Consider the following 18,262-nt stretch of genomic DNA (forward strand, 5'->3'; position numbering starts at 1 on the left):
TCTGGGATGTGTGACCTTGTACACTTTTACTCTATCAGTCTATTTTCTCATCTCTAGAACTTTATGAATTTCTAAGCTTCCTACCTTCTGGAGGTTTCCCTGAAAATTAAATGAGATGAGGCATGAAAATGTTTGTTTTGAAAAACTCAAAAAGGCCATAGAACCATAATTATTATTAAATGAAAATATGTCATTGATAGCAGGTCTGTTATTTGTTTGAGTTGTTTTGTGTTGATAATGCAAAAAAGACATAATATCTCTAAACCCTGAAGTTCATTTGCATCTCAAGGTTAATACATTGTATTTTTCAAATTTTCAGTAAACAGTTAAATTATTCTTACCCTGTTCACATCAAATGATATTGAGGAAAAACTAAATACTTGGAAACCTTTCCATTAGAGTTTCAGAGGTAGGAAATAATAAACAGTTTTCACATACACTTTTTTCTTTCTCTGTCTTACCTGTTGTAGTTCTCTTATGGCAAGTTTTCAGTATTTAAGAAAAACTTACAATGGATGTTTTGGTGGTTATCCAGAAGTCTTAACCTTTTTTGAGACTTCTTTATGTGTAAAAACTTTTTAATCTTAAAGTTGAGCACAATCCACACCATCTTTTACATGAAAAAAATTTAATTTGAAATTAGAATTAAAATTATACCACAAATCACACATAATGATCCAACTGTACCCCACTTTAAAAAATATTAATAAAATAAGTGTTGACAGTTTTAGGCAACAATGAGCTGCATATTATTTTATAAACACAAACTAATCCTGGAGTATTTCTTTTCTGGTAAAAAGAAAATCTTTTTTTAAGGAAATCTATGTGAAGTTTATTTTTAATGCAATTATAGCCATAAAATCTTTGAATTAGGTTATATGTTATTCATTGCCTGCTAGAAAGTATACTTTCTACTTCCTAACAGTGAACTGTGTCCATAGAGTTTAAAGGTGTTGGTTTATACAGCAAGTGCAAGATTTATGAGATGTGGAAGTAATGATGGGAATACAGTTTCAAATCTACATTATACACTGTTGCAGGAAATGAGTCAGTGAGTTAAAAGACCCTTTCCCCTTCCCAAATCAACAACACTAAAAAGGGAAGATAAAGGCCTGAAAAAAGGATCCATGTTACAGGTTAGCACTGACTTTAGAGGTGTGAAAGATTCCTTAGAGATAATACCTGCTTACACATTGAAGTGTATTAGAAAGCTTGGTTTCCAGGTAGTGTAATTTAACCAATGGCTTTGTAACATTGTCTGTGTCATGTATGGTCTCTAAAAATATTTAATGAACCGTATGGAATGTAAAATGGAGAAAGGAGGTCATGCTTTTGCTCATTCCCGTTGAGCTAAAGTTTTTGAGGAATATACATTCCCCTTTGCCAGTAATTTTCAAATGGCATTGACCTAAGATTAATATTTTCATGTGAAGTCAAGTGGGCCTTAGAAAGCATCACTACGAACAAAGCTAGTGGAGGTGACAGAATTCCAGTTGAGCTATTTCAAATCCTGAAAGATGATGCTGTGAAAGTGCTGCACTCATTATGCCAGCAAATTTGGAAAACTCAGCAGTGGCCACAGGACTGGAAAAGGTCAGTTTTCATTCCAATCCCAAAGAAAGGCAATGCCAAAAATGCTCAAACTACCGCACAATTGCACTCCTCTCACACGCTAGTAAAGTAATGCTTAAAATTCTCCAAGCCAGGCTTCAGCAATATGTGAACCGTGAACTACCTGATGTTCAAGCTGGTTTTAGAAAAGGCAGAGGAACCAAATTGCCAACATCTGCTGGATCATGGAAAAAGCAAGAGAATTCCAGAAAAACATCTATTTCTGCTTTATTGACTATGCCAAAGCCTTTGACTGTGTGGATCACAATAACCTGTGGACAATTCTGAAAGAGATGGGAATACCAGACCACCTGATCTACCTCTTGAGAAATTTGCATGCAGATCAGGAAGCATCAGTTAGAACTGGACATAGAACAACAGACTGGTTCCAAATAGGAAAAGGAGTTCGTCAAGGCTGTATATTGTCACCCTGCTTATTTAACTTATATGCAGAGTACATCATGAGAAACTCTGGACTGGAAGAAGCACAAGCTAGAATCAAGATTGCCGGGAGAAATATCAATAACCTCAGATATGCAGATGACACCACCCTTATGGCAGAAAGTGAAGAGGAACTCAAAAGCCTCTTGATGAAGGTGAAAGTGGAGAGTGAAAAAGTTGGCTTAAAGCTCAACATTCAGAAAACGAAGATCATGGCATCTGGTCCCATCACTTAATGGGAAATAGATGGGGAAACAGTGGAAACAGTGTCAGACTTTATTTTGGGGGGCTCCCAAATCACTGCAGATGGTGATTGCAGCCATGAAATTAAAAGACGCTTACTCCTTGGAAGGAAAATTATGACCAACCTAGATAGCATATTCAAAAGCAGAGACATTACTTTGCCAACAAAGGTTCATCTAGTCAAGGCTATGGTTTTTCCTGTGGTCATGTATGGATGTGAGAGTTGGACTGTGTAGAAGGCTGAGCTCTGAAGAATTGGTGCTTTTGAACTGTGGTGTTGGAGAAGACTCTTGTGAGTCCCTTGGACTGCAAGGAGATCCAACGAGTCCATTCTGAAGGAGATCAGCCCTGGGATTTCTTTGGAAGGAATGATGCTAAAGCTGAAACTCCAGTCCTTTGGCCACCTCATGCGAAGAGTTGACTCATTGGAAAAGACTCTGATGCTGGGAGGGATTGGGGGCAGGAGGAGAAGGGGACAACAGAGGATGAGATGGCTGGATGGCGTCACTGACTCTATGGACATGAGTCTGAGTGAACCCCGGGAGTTGGTGATGGACAGGGAGGCCTGGCGTGCTGTGATTCATGGGGTTGCAAAGAGTCGGACGCGACTGATCTGATCTGAAGATTAATATTAGCTTGTCTTTCAGTTTTGTCTTGTTATAAACATTTTGAGATTTTCTGAAATGTTCCTTCAGGCTTTGATTGATAGAGTTCCTCCTCTTTTATTCCTGTTTACTTGGTGAAAGCAAGAAAAAAACCTGGATGCAGAATTTCCAAAATACTCTTTCAGTAGTTCATAGGTTCCACCCAGCAGCTGGGTCTGTGATGTGATTGGGCTATATCTGTGCCTGACTCCCTCCTCCACCCTCCAGGCTTCCCCTCTCTCCATCTTACCCCTTTCTCCCTCTACCACTCCCATCCTGCTTCCTCTCTCTCTCTAGTCTCCATTTCCCTCTGTGACACACAGGATATAGAATGTCCCTAGGAGAAATCAAGCCTGAATCTCTCTCTCCTGCTTCCACTTGATGAATTTGGCCATGGGCTCTCAGCTGTCAAACTCTTCATCTCTATGAAGCTGATTGACAAAAGAATGAGGAAGAATGAAAATACATAATTACTAGGTGTTTGGAAGGATCTCAGATTTCTTTTCTTAACTTTCTGAGGTTTCACATGGTGGTGATTATTCTTTTAGGGAGTGTTCAAAACCTTGCTATGAGTAGCTTGGATTCATACTTACCTTTTGAAGAGACCTTGGGATGCACAGATCTGAGGACAGGCTTGATTCTTGTCTCTGCAGTTGAAAGCTGCTGCCCTGACCCTTTAACTTAACCGCTGTCTTGTTCTTCATCTTGAAACTGGTGACAAGTCTTGTTTCCTTCATTGCTCCTGGCAGAGCTGAGCATTGCAAAATAGTTGCATCTTCTCAGAAAAAGGTAGTGTAAAGCCAAAATAAGGTATTTGAGGCATTGTTGTATTTCTTCTTACGCCCAACAGCGAATACAGTGTGAGATGTGTGGGTTATTTTTTTCTCGTTAGCAGTTTTTCTCCTTTAAGTATAACAGTATATTTTTTTCATTTCTTGATTTGCATACATACAGAGATTATAACTGCTTCTCACTTCCTTGAGTTACATTTGCAGGTTTACCACGTGGCAGGCCGTAAGATAAACCCTCCAGTGTGCTCTGGCATGTAATCTTAGAAACAATGAGGTAAATAACATCACTATCACCTATAACAGATGAGGTTTAGAGAAAGCAATGAATGTGTGAGTATTTTAAGGTCAACTCATACTTTTTTTTTTAAACTTCTTACGTTCAAAAATTTCAGATGTAGTAAAAAGTAGAATAGTGTCATAAAGCTTCACAGACAGACCCACCACCAGTGACAACAGTGATCGACTCAGCACATACCTTTCCAGTCCTCCTCTTTGCTCCCAGCTTATACAGAGGCAAATCCCTGAGGTCAAATTTTCATATGTAAATATTTCAGGGTACACCTATCTGAAAAAAAAAAAAGAAAAAAACTCTAAAAAAATTCTTGTCGTTCAGTCACTAAGTCATGTCCAACCCTTCGCAACCTCACTGACTGCAGCACAACCTCACTGACTGCAGCACAACCTCACTGACTGCAGCGCACCAGGCTTCACTGTCTTTCCCTGCCGCGCCCCCAATAAATATTCCCTTAACATCATCAAATATCTGTTTTGGGTCAGTATTTTATTCTGCTATTGACCGATGATTATTGTTTTACTGATTCTAAATAAGGAATTTGTGATTCATGAGACCCACATAAAGTCCACCCATTGCATGGTTAAGTTTCACGGGTCACCTTTCATATGTAGTTTCCTTTCCCTCTCTCTCTTTTAAATTCCTTGTAATTTATTTGCTGAAGAGATCATGATTTTTCTTTCTTTTTCAGCATTTGAAGTCCAATCCAAACAATGAAATTTAGTAGGCAAAAGATGGTATAATTCAGGGAATGCTGCTGCTGCTGCTATGTCACTTCAATCGTGTCCGACTCTGTTCGACCCCATAGACGGCAGCCCACCAGGCTCCCCCATCCCTGGGATTCTCCTGGCAAGAACATTGGAGTGGGTTGCCATTTCCTTCTCCAATGCATGAAAGGGAAAAGTGAAAGTGAAGTCGCTCAGTTGTGTCCAACATGTACAAAGCCCGTAGAGGTTTGATTAGCAAAGAAATATGTTTATTGCTTTCATAAGGCAGACAACTGGCTAGAATTTATTCATTTAACTTCTTTCCTCTAAGAATCAAACAGCCAGCATTTTATTAAGCATGTCTTCCAGAATTTGTTTTAAATACTTGAAATATATTGTATGCACTCACTGTATAGGTGAGGAAGTCAGGCACAGAAAGGTCAGGAAACTTGCCTGAGTTTACCAAACTGGTAAGAGGTGAAGCAGAGTGGCAGGCCAGCCATGTGGCCCCAAAGTCTGCCCTCTGAACACCACCCCATCAGCCTCATCAAGGGCTTCTGGACATTTCCATCACTGAGCAAGATTTCATTAGCCAGAGTGAAAGCTCCAGACACTGGTAGCCTTGATAATAAATTGTTACAAGTTATTGGTAATGATAACACTGAAACTAATATAAAGCCTCAGAAATATTCTATACTATAGAAATTGTTTTAGAAATTGAGTCCTTCTCAAGATACTTGAAGAATAGCAAAATAGCACTGACTCTTGCCCTGTGCCCGTGATGAAAACCTTGAGTCGGTACTTGGAGATGTCAAATGCAAAAGGAGTCAGCACGTGAAAATTACTCCCTTCTAGTTCACCATGTGGATCAGTGAAGCACATGGTATTTCCACAGCACCAGGAGGGGTATGTTCTCTGACAGAAACTTAGAACAGTTTGTCATTGATGCTGGATGATATCTAGAAAGCCCATTCGTATTTCCAAACAGTTTCTGCGTGAAGATGGCCTCTAACATTAAGCCTCTAATACGTGTTGCAGACTCCTCTTACTGTACGGGAAAGATTCAGACTTATTCTAACAGCATCTTGCTAACGTACACCTAGCCCGCGCTTATTTTCCAGTTTTTCCTCCTCATTTGTTTTATATCATTTGCATGGTGGGTACAGCTATACTCTGGACTCAGTTATAAGGAGAAATAACATACTTTTCTTGAGTGCGTTTTTCCCAGTCTTTGACATAATTTCTCACCATAAAAGAATTTTTTAGTTTAAAAAATATTTACTAAATTAAGTTTTATATGAGTAAAATATTTTTAGAGCACATCTGTCTGGTTGAAAGTTTGTAATTTCTCAAGGCTGTAAGGGTATAGCTAGAAAAGTCAGGAATCAATTCCCTAGATAGCATCTGTAATTGTACTTTATTCAGTTCTATTCATTTCATTTAACTAACACTTACATATTGCTTACCATGTGCCAGACACTGTTCTAAGCTGTTTAAGAAATATTAACTTACGTATCCCTTGTAACAACCCCAGGAGGCAGGCACTATTAATATAGTCTTTCCTTGGTATCTGTGGGGAATTGGTTCCAGGACACCCCTCAGGTACCAAAATCCACAGATACTCAAGTCCGTTTTATATAATGGCATAGTATTTACATATAACCTATGCACATCCTCCCATATACTCTTAATCATCTCTAGACTACTTAGAATACCTAATAAAATATAAATCCTGTTTAAATAGTTGCTTTTTTGGAAAACTTTCTGGAGTTTTTTTTTTCCTGAATATTTTCTGTCTACAGTTGGTTGAATCTGCAGATGTATTGCCTACAGATGCAGAAAACTAACTATGTTCTCATTATTACAGATGAGGAAACTTATTAATCAGAGAGATTAATAACTTGCCAAAAGCCACACAGATGGTATATACAGTGAGACCGTATTTTAACATGCTGTCTCATCAGGCATCATATCCCTAATCACTTTTCTATACCCATTCTCATGAACTTCAATATTAGTAGTATTCTGTTTGTTTCCAATTTTTTAATCACCGGTATGTAGCAAGGTGTCTGTTGAAGTTTTTTTGTTTTTATTTTTTTAAGGAACTGAAGTAGAAGAAGCTTGAGCTTACTAAGAATTGACAGGAAGGATCCAGTAACATAGGAAAGGGTATACTCAGAGAAGAAAGGAGGTCTGGATCAAGGTCCCTTAAGAGGTATCAGGAAACAAGCTTGAAATTGCAGGTGGGAAGACCAGTCAAGGACCAGAGAAGGGGAGAAAGGGCAGAGTGTGGATGTGTATAAACTGGGGTACAGGACTGGGAATATCAGGGAGAGGGGATTTGTGTAAAGATATCAAACCTGTGGTTTGATATCACAGACAACTAAAATACCACAGACAACTAAAATAAAGTCAGTATCACAATAAAGGAAGTCACCCGGATTTTTTGGCTTCCTAGTGCATATTAAAGTTATGTTTACACTATACTATAGTTTTTTTAAGTGTACAGAAGTGTTATGTCTGGAAAAAAAAGAATGTGCATATCTTAATCCAAAAATACTTTATTGCTAAAAAATGCTGACCGTTATCTGAGCCCTCATCTTTTTTGCTGGTGGACTATATTGCAAAAAAATAGAGGAAAACAACAGAATGGGAAAGACTAAAGATCTCTTCAAGAAAATTAGAGATACCAAGGGAACATTTCATGCAAAGATGGGATTGATAAAGGACAGAAATGCTATGGACCCAACAGAAGCAGAAGATATTAAGAAGAGGTGGCAAGAATACACAGAAGAACTGTACAAAAAAGATCTTCACGACCAAGATAATCACGATGGTGTGATCACTCACCTAGAGCGAGACATCCTGAAATGTGAAGTCAAGTGGGCCTTGGAAAGCATCACTATGAACAAAGCTAGTGGACGTGATGGAATTCCAGTTGAGCTATTTCAGATCCTGAAAGATGATGCCGTGAAAGTGCTGCACTCAATATGCCAGCAAATTTGGAAAACTCAGCAGTGGCCACAGGACTGGAAAAGGTCAGTTTTCATTCCAATCCCAAAGAAAGACAATGCCAAAGAATGCTCAAAGTACTGCACAATTGCACTCATCTCACACGCTAGTAAAGTAATGCTTAAAATTCTCCAAGCCAGGCTTCAGCAATACATGAACCATGAACTTCCAGATGTTCAAGCTGGTTTTAGAAAAGGCAGAGGAACCAGAGATCAAATTGCCAACATCTGCTGGATCATGGAAAAAGCAAGAGAGTTCCAGAAAAACATCTATTTCTGCTTTATTGACTGTGCCAAAGCCTTTGACTATGTGGATCACAATAAACTGTGGAAAATTCTGAAAGAGATGGGAATAGCAGACCACCTGACCTGCCTCTTGAGAAATCTGTATGCAGGTCAGGAGGCAACAGGTAGAACTGGACATGGAACAACACACTGGTTCCAAATAGGAATAGGAGTATGTCAAGGCTGTATATTGTCACCCTGCTTATTTAACTTTATGCAGAGTACATCATGAGAAACGCTGGGCTGGAAGAAGCACAAGCTGGAATCAAGATTGCCGGGAGAAATATCAATAACCTCAGATATGCAGATGACACCACCCTTATGGCAGAAAGTGAAGAGGAACTCAAAAGCCTCTTGATGAAAGTGAAAGAGGAGAGTGAAAAAGTTGGCTTAAAGCTCAACATTCAGAAAACGAAGATCATGGCATCTGGTCCCATCACTTCGTGGGAAATAGATGGGGAAACAGTGGAAAGAGTGTCAGACTTTATTTTGGGGGGCTCCCAAATCACTGCAGATGGTGATTGCAGCCATGAAATTAAAAAACTTTCCTTGGAAGGAAAGTTATGACGAACCTAGTTAGCATATTAAGAAGCAAAGACATTACTTTGCCAACAAAGGTCCATCTAATCAAGGCTATGGTTTTTCCTGTGGTCATGTATGGATGTGAGAGTTGGACTGTGAAGAAAGCTGAGTGCTGAAGAATTGGTGCTTTTGAACTGTGGTGTTGGAGAAGACTCTTGCGAGTCCCTTGGACTGCAAGGAGATCCAACCAGTCCATTCTGAAAGAGATCAGCCCTGGGATTTCTTTGGAAGGAATGATGCTAAAGCTGAAGCTCCAGTACTTTGACCACCTCATGCGAAGAGTTGACTCATTGGAAAAGACTCTGATGCTGGGAGGGATTGGGAGCAGGAGGAGAAGGGGACAACAGAGGATGAGATGACTGGATGTCATCACTGACTCGATGGACGTGAGTCTGAGTGAACCCCGGGAGTTGGTGATGGACAGGGAGGCCTGGCGTGCTGCGATTCATGGGGTCACAAAAGAGTTGGACACGACTGACCGACTGAACTGAACTATCTTGCTTTGATATTGATGGCTACTGATTGATCTGGATGGTGGTTAGTGAAGGCTTAGGTGGCTGTGGCAGTTTCTTCAGCTAAGACAGCAGTGAAATTTGCTCTATTCGTTGACTTTTTTTTACATGATTGATCTCTCTATAGCATGCAATGCTGTTTTATAGCCTTTTACCCACAGCAGAGCTTCTTTCCAAAATGGGAGTCAACCCTTTCAAACTCCTCCTTACCAGCTACATTTATATCATACTCTAGATCCTTTGTTATCATTTCAACCAACTTCACAGCATCTTCACCAGAAGTAGATTTCATCTCAAGAAACCACTTTTGCTCATCCTTAAGAATCAACTTCTCATCCATTCAAGGTTTAAATGTGAGATTGTAAAAATAAATAAATAAATAAATGTGAGATTGTGGCAATTTAGTCACATCTTCAGGCTCCACTTCTAATTCCAGTTCTCTTGCTATTGCTACCACATGTACAATTACTGTCTCCACTGAGGTTCTGAATTCCTCAAACTCACCCATAAGGATGGATCAACTTCTTCCAAGCTCCTGTTAATGTTATTTGGACATCTTCCCATGAAGCACAAGTGTTCTTAATGGCCTCTTGAATGATGAATCCTTTCAGAAGGCTTTCAGTTGACTTTGCCCATCTGAGCCACCAGGGAAGCCCTATTTACATATTAATATGTCAGTTAATCTACAGGAGAGTGTAAGTTACATGGGCCAGTGAAAATGACATAGTCCTTTTGTTGACTATTACCCATATAAGTTTTGCTACTTTGGTTACTACTGTATTCTAAGTTTTAAGGCTAATCTGTTAATGTATTTCATTCTTATCAGAGAATATATTTAATATGACCTAAGTGCCACCAGGGCTTCCCTGGTGGCTCAGATGTTGAAGAATCCACCCTCAATGTAGGAGACCCAGGTTTGATCCCTGGGTTGGGAAGATCCCCTAGAGAAGGGCAATCCACTCTATTAATCTTGCCTGCAGAATCCCATGGACAGAGGAGCCTAGCAGGCTACAGTCCATGGGATTGCAGAGAGTTGGGCACAACTGAGCGACTAACATTCCTACTACTAAGTGCTGCCAATGGGTTCTCAGCTTATTATAGGTCTGCTTGTGTGTGCAAACTGCTGGCGTGGGCTTTTTTTTGAAAAAATAGCAGCAGAGTAGTGCTTCTAAAAAAGCCTTATCCTGGTGATTAAATACAAAAAGTCTTTTCATAGTAATTAAGTTCAAATAAAGTTGACTTTCTTGCTGGTGCCTTACTCACTTACCTGACTGAAGTTTTATGTTTTTTTCTACCATCACACAGTTAAACTCTCCATTTTCATTAAATGCTTCATTTCTGTATAAATTTTATATTGCCTAAACTACCTTCTTTTTCGGTATACTCAAGTCTGTCATTTAAGAAAAACTGGTGAATATTATTGGTGAGGCACAGATTTCTTTTATTTTTTAATTGGAGGATAATTGCTTTACACTATGGTATTGGTTTCTGCCATATATCAACAGCCTAGATGTAGATATGTCCCCATCTTCTTGAGCCTCCCTCCTACCTCCCACCCCACCCCTCTAGGTTGACACAGAGCACTGGTTTGAGATCCCTGAGTCATACAGCAAATTCCGCACTTGCTGTCTGTTTTACATATGGTAATGTATATGTTTCCATGCTACTCTCTCAATTAGTCCCACCCCTCTCCTTCCCCAGCTATGTCCACAGGTCTTCTCTATGTCTGCGTCTGCATTGCTGCCCTGCAAATAGGTTCATCAGTACCATCTTTCTAGATTCCATATATATGTGTTGCTGCTGCTGCTGCTAAGTCGAGTCAGTCGTGTCTGACTCTGTGCAACCCCATAGATGGCAGCCCACCAGGCTCCCCCGTCCCTGGGATTCTCCAGGCAAGAACACTGGAGTGGGTTGCCATTTCCTTCTCCAATGCATGAAAGGGGAAAGTGAAAGTGAAGTCCCTCAGTCGTGTCCGACTCTTAGCGACCCCATGGTCTACAGCCCACTAGGGTCCTCCATCCATGGGATTTGCCAGGCAAGAGTACTGGAGTGGAGTGCCATTGCCTTCTCTGATATATATATATGTGTTAATGTATGATATTTGTTTTTCTCTTTCTGACTAATTTCATTCTGCTTAATAGGCTCTAGTTTCATCCACCTCACTAGAACTGACTCAAATGCTTTCCTTTTAATGGCTGAGTAATATTCCATTATACATATATATACATACATACACACACACACACACACACACAGCCCATAACTCTATCCATTCATCTATCGATGAACATCTAGGTTGCTTCCATGTCCTAGCTCGCAGATTTTTTTTTTTTACATGACCCAATTCTGGTCCATGAAATATATCTGAAATTCTCTCCATACTCAAGATGTATATCTTGTCTTATAGGTACCATTCTATAGTACATAAATGGTCAGACTCTGTAGTCAGAGGACCCACCACTGTCATTCAGTAGCTCCATCAGCCTCAGCAAATGAGTTCACGTCTCTTATGGCTGTTATTTGTCTGCTGAGTGAGGATAAGAATAGTACTTATCATAAAAAAATAAGAATAGTACTTATCTCATGGAATTGTTTTAGGATTACATGAGATAATGCATATACTTCTCTTAGTCTAATGCTTGACACTGGGTCATTGGTTAGTAATTATAAGCTATGATGATGACGATTTAAAACAAAACAAAAAGCTAGGAAATGCACTTTAACATAACCAGAAATGATATGTGGTGTTTGGTCTTGAATTCTTAAAGAAGTCATATATTTTAAGGAATTATTATTAATTTTTAAGGTATATGTTATTATAGTTGCATAAGATTTAGAGAGACTAGTAAACATGTGGAATGGCATCCAGGGATATGATTTGCTTTTAAATACTTTAGCAACAGAAAAACAGAAAGAAAGAAAAAAGGGAGAAGGAAGAAAGGGAGAAAGAAAAAGGAGAAGAAAGAAAGAAGAACAGAGAGAAATAGGTGGAGCAGTGTGGCAGAATTGAATGGTGTAAATTTCCTGTGATGTAAGATCTGTGGGTGCTTGGTCTACCTTTTAGCATATAGTGTGTATGATTAGTGAATTACCTCCTTAAAATTATCAATTTTTTATGCATACAAACAGTAAAGCATTGAAGGCAGTCCTTTTTTTCAGTTTCTTTGAAAGATGATAGATTTATTAATCTGATCTAGTCGTTAGCCCTGTACATGGTTTGGATTCCATTCTGCTTGGAATAATATTCCTGGGTTCCTATGAACTGACAATAATATTTTTGATATTGTATTTGGCAGAACTTAACAGGAATGTTTTCTGAAGGTCTAGGACATTCAGTATTATAGTAACAAATATAGTAATATTGTCTTTAAAGTGTAAAGTCTGACTCATATATACAAGAAAATAGGCAACTTTTAGAAGATGAATGTTCTGTGAGAGGAAATACCTTATATGCTTAAGCAAAATCCTATGTCTATATAAGGACCAGGTTCCCAGAAACTCTGAATTAATAGAGGTTAGTCCAAAACAAGGTCCTCCTGTATAGCACAGGGAACTAAATTCAGTATACTGTGATAAAGCATAATGGAAAAGAATATGAAAATGAATGTATGTATATATATACATATATATATGTATAACCTAGTCACCTTGCTTGGAGAAGGCAGTGGCACCCCACTCCAGTACTCTTGCCTGGAAAATCCCATGGATGGGGGAGCCTGGTAGGCTGCAGTCCATGGGGTCGCTAAGAGTCGGACACAACTGAGTGACTTCACTTTCACTTTTCACTTTCATGCATTGGAGAAGGAAATGGCAACCCACTCCAGTGTTCTTGCCTGGAGAATCCCAGGGACAGGGGAGCCTGGTGGGCTGCTGTCTATGGGGTCACACAGAGTCGGACATGACTGAGGTGACTTAGCAGCAGCAGCAGCAGTCACTTTACTTATACAGCAGAAATTAACACATCATAAATCAATTGTATTTCAATAAAATAAATTTAAAAAATAATAATAATAGAGGTTTGTCCTCCCAAAGGTGAGGACTTTCTACAGGTACATGAATAGCGGGTTACCTCTCGCCATGTCCTTGTTCATTCATTCACTTGTCTTACAGTCATAGAAGTAGCAGTGGGACGCCAGTAGCATGAGACCCTGCTGGAGACTCACGGGTGACTTCTGGAGCAGATGGCAGAAGGAAGGGATGCAGGACACACGTGAAGAAGTTTATTTTGAGAAAGAGGAAGGTTGCTGCTTCTACTAGTGTGGGAGGAAAGGAGGGCAGCGGAATGGGTTTCAGATGTTGAAATGGAAAAGAGGGCATGGGTCTGTGGCCTTGACCTTTTATAAGAAAAGTGGAGGAACAAAATGAGCTGCTGTTGGAGAGCAGAAAAGAGAAGGAAAGGGAGTTCAGGGCTGAAAGTGAATTGCACAAACAAGGTCAGTGGCCTTTGAGCAAAAATGTGATAGGAAGTGAGTTACTGATGAATACTCGCCGAGTTCAGGAAGGCCCCTGCAAGAGAGATGTCTGAAATTGGTGGTGACTCCTGGCTCCCAAGTTAGCTACTTTTTGCCAGGTGTGCTCAGGAAAGAGCTATCAGGTGGTAGAGCTGGAGCCTGACACATCACATTTGGATAAAACAGAATGGGAATCTAGCATAATGAGGAGAGAATTAAAGAAATTACAACTGTAACTTCCAGTTGGTCTCTTCAGAGGCTGACATGATCTAAAAGTCTTTCATTTTTGAGAGAAAATTAAAGAACTCAGGCTTCTTTTGAAAAGACTTAGGTACTGGGAAATTTTTTCAAGGCCTCACAGCTGTTGGAGAGAAGAGTTATTTAGTCCACTCTTAGAAAAAATGCTAATATTTTTGTGTCTGTATTATAGTACATAACACAGTTAAGAGATCACATGTGATTTTTTAATTCTTCGAGCACTGTGCTAGAATTTCTCATTTCATACCTCATTTACAACTTATTATAGTGTGATCACACAAATTCAGCATCTATGTTTTTACATAAATTAGGAGCATTTGTTGTTTGGAATGTAGAAAGAGGGTTGGTGTAGATCTCTTTTTATAGTTTTGTGTTACAAAATTAACTGGAAATTGTAACCTCTCCAAAGTAAAGCAGTAATGGAGGGGAAATTTTCTGACTGGCCATGCATGCAGGGAGCATGACTGAGAACAGAAATAGAAGAAGGCGTTCAGAGGTCCTCTTTGGATTGTGGCAACATCAACCATTCCATACGGCCCAGCGTGCTTCCTGCTGTGTCTAGACGAGCTGGCACAGATTTCTCTGTGGGTGTCTGTACATCACTGACCCCACAGTGACCTTCCCTCGGGCCTCCTGTTTAAAGGCATGAGTGCTTTCCACTCTCCCACATCTTTTCCATCATTTGATTCTTCCAGCAGGTGCACAAAAATTGAGATTGTTGTCACTTCGAAGTTAATCAGATTCTTTGGTTACATTATGTTGCATACAAAAAAATATTGCTCTAGAGGTGCAGTGATGTTAATAGGAGAGACTTTCAGAAATGGACCAGGAGGAGGATGTAAATTAAAAGAAACAAATAACTGTGTTCATGCTGCAAGAACACCCAGCATAGAAGTGATGCACTGTTTTTCTCTGTAGCATTTTAAGAGCCACACAATTCCAGTTATTTCTGAAATTGTAAATTATTATGTTATTATAAGAAAAAGTGACTGGAATTTTAAGGGGTAGAAAACTGAAAACCCATAGACTAAGTGGGTTTAGACTGACTTTCTCATCCCCTTTAGCTCCAGACACTGTGCGGCCTATTTGACTCATGGTACTTTGTGCAATGTTTTAGAAATTGATCAGATTTAACCCACATTCCTGTGTTTTAAAGGATGACCAGATTGGTATTCTTTTCACCAGGATTCTGATCAGCTGTGTCTTTCCTCCTCTGCCCTGTGTCTGCTGCCTAGAGGGAATTCAGATTAATTTAGTTTCCCTAAATTTCAACTACATCATGCTTACACAGAGCAACCCACCTTGCCAGGACTTCTTTGCTTTTCACTGACATTTGTTTCGTAAGTGATTCAACACCAACAATAGAATTGTTCATGATATGGCCCTAGTTAGTTCCTTTTTTGAGGGTAAGGATACCCTCTTGTTATCTTTCTGTTCCCGGAACCTTGCAGAATGCCCTACACAGGCTGGGCATTAATGCAGTTAATGTGTTAGTCACTCAGTCGTGCCCGACTCTTTGTGACCCAATGGACTGCAGCCCACCAGGCTCCTCTGTCCTCAGTCCATGAGATTTTCCAGGCAAGGATACTGGAGTGGGTTGCCATTGAAAGTAATTTACAAATCTCTCACTATTGTTGAGGCAAAGTATGAAAAGATCATGTCATTATTGCTTAATTTTTGCTGTTTTCCTTCCACTCCAGTGAGGATGTGCTTCTTGATAAGAGAGAGAACACAAGGTTGAGTGCATCAGAAAAGTCGATAGTTTTCTTTCATGCTCGCTTGTGTTAATCAGAGCTTTGCTCTTAGATATGTCTCTATGGGAGCATCATTTGCAAAATCTGTTCTTAAAAAAAAAAAGTAAATAAAAGCTGGCAGATAGTTTATAGACTGTCCTCAACTTACAGTGTTTCAATAGGGTTTTTTTGACTTTACAGTGATGAACATTAAAGCAATGAACATTCACTGGAAACTGTACTTGGGATTTTGATCTTTCCCTGGGCTAGCCATGTGAGCTATAGTACTCTGTTGAAGCTGAGTGGGTTTATCAGGACATAACCCTATAAACTGAGGAAAATCTGTGTAGCATCTTCTCCTAAGTACTTCCATTTGGAGATCTTTGACAAAAAAGCTAAACAGAGACTGCATCTTTTTATTTCTGTTGAGCATCAGAGATTACGTGCTATTGTTGAATCACTGATCTTCATTCATTCAGCAAACAACTACTGGTCTCCTTCTCAGAGCCAGGCACTGATCTGGACACTGGGGACACGTCAATGAATAAAAAATTTTAAAATTCTTGCCTTCCCAAAACTTACATTCTGTTGTTCTTTGAAAGACTATTAAGCTTGAAGTCAAGAATTATTTTTAAACGCTAGAGTTTCTCTGTGCATGGTAATCAATATGCTATTTTCATTTTACAAAAAATACTTGTGGTGTCTAGAGCAGTGCTTCCTAAACTTCCCAGTGCATTTTCCAACTTATGAACACTGAAGAGCTCTTCAGAAAATAATGTGCTTATTCTCATACACATGAATATTTGCACATCATTGTAGAGGCCTTGTAGCTCCCTGGTTAAAAAGAAAAAGCCTTTGACCTTTAGAAAGTCCTATTGCAGGCATCATCTAGTTAATAAATAGTATTTAATGATGAAGTATAGTTGATAATTTTTTTGATTGTAGTTGATGTACAACATTGTATTAGTTTCAGATGTACAGCAAATAGATTCCGTTATAGACATACATATATTTTTCTCAGATTCTTTTCCATTAAAGATTATTATAGTTCCCTGTGCTTTGTAGCAGATCTTTATTATTTATCTATTTTTATATATAGTGGTATACATCTGTTAATCCTATACTCCTAATTTATCCCTCCCCTCCCCTATTCCTTTCCCCTTTGGTGACCACCATACGTTTTCATTTTTTAAAGTTGTAATGAATATAAAGAATCTGTCAGTATCAGTGAGCTCTTGAAAGGGACATTTGATTTTGGCTTATTTCATTTTAAAACTTAGGACATATTTTTGAGATGATGGATGTATGAAAGACATTTTACTTACTGTTTTTGCAGGGCTTGAATTACTTGGATTTTCATTATTTATTCTGTTTTATAAAGGTTTCCTTTACCTTTGCAAAGAACTGCATGCTTCAACCCAGAGTAGTTATAAAGAGCTCAGGTTTGCTTTACTTTCAAGATTCCTTATTATAGATACTTTGCCTAACAAAGAACCATTGTTAGAAAGGTCAAAATAATTACTGTATATAAATCAGAGCGATTCCTCTCTCACGAAATGTCACAGTGTTTACCATAATCAAATTAATGAAAATTCCAAGAATAAGCATAAGACATTCTGCCTATAAACAGGCTTTCTTATTTCACAGTCCCTGGTTCTGTTGACCAGATCGTCTCATCACCTACTTTTAGTTACCTCTCTGAGGAACTTTTTTCTAGTGGAATTCTTAATGAGTTCTCTAGAGATAGACACAAGCAAGTATTTTCCTGAGTTGCTCAATTGCACAGTTAAGCTGTTTCTAAGGATTTAACTTGAATTCAACAATGGGATTTTTAGAACATCAACGTTTTAGAACTTATTGCCATTATGGGTTTTGTCCAATCAACAGTTGATCCAAATCTTTTCTTTCATTCATTGGTCTGTACACTGGTCTGCAGGTGGTCTGTACATCACTTATTTGTAACTTTAAACTGCATTTCTTTTTTGAGTTTTACCTTCCTAAAAAGAGTTCTGATTCAACTACCTTTATACTCTGGAAACAAAAACAAAAACAAAAACATGAAATGGTTTTAAGTCATTCTAAGTAGTAAGAAAGAATCAGCTTGGTGTTCAGCATTGGCTGTAGTTTAAAAAATTACCTTCCCTTTCATTGTTCAACTAAAGCAAAATCCTTTATTGTCCTTATAAAGCATCCCTTTAGTTGATTGCTTAGTCCTTCAACTTCAAATATTTGTCAAGTGAATCTGGGTTTGGACAGTAATATTAAAAAAGAAAACTCAGAATCTGTCTGCTCTTTACGTAAACTACTGTGGAAAACCTGGTATCAGTGATCCTTCTTGTTTCATTTCCCTTTAGTCAGTCAGAAGAGCTCATGACCCTTGTGTTGCTTTACTTTTAAAATTAGAAAGCATATTAATAGCTTTTTCTAGGAAGACTTGCTTGAGGAGTTGGTTTTATTTATTGACAAGGAAACACTTTGTTTGCATCCGTCATATGTTGGGAGACGAAAGGGGAGAAGTCATTGACCTGAACATATCAGGCATGTGTTGCCTGTTTCCTGGTGTATGTGATGGTCATAAAGGACAGTCAGCAATTCTGACTCATTAGGGCTTAAGCATTTGGGTCAAAACTGTGGCTGTTAACTGTGACTGTGCTTTTAAATATTCAAGGAGCTTTTACATCCATAGTACAGTAAGTCAAGA

At 38.9% G+C, this 18,262-nt stretch overlaps 1 protein-coding gene across 3 annotated transcripts in view; it reads left to right on the top strand.

Moving 5' to 3' along the window:
* Window positions 1-18,262, top strand: part of DOCK4 (dedicator of cytokinesis 4) — a 477,852-nt gene that overhangs the window by 225,588 nt on the left and 234,002 nt on the right. The window lies entirely within an intron of this gene.

This window comes from Bos indicus, chromosome 4 (assembly GCF_029378745.1).
Source record: "Bos indicus isolate NIAB-ARS_2022 breed Sahiwal x Tharparkar chromosome 4, NIAB-ARS_B.indTharparkar_mat_pri_1.0, whole genome shotgun sequence".
Classification (NCBI taxonomy): domain Eukaryota; kingdom Metazoa; phylum Chordata; class Mammalia; order Artiodactyla; family Bovidae; genus Bos; species Bos indicus.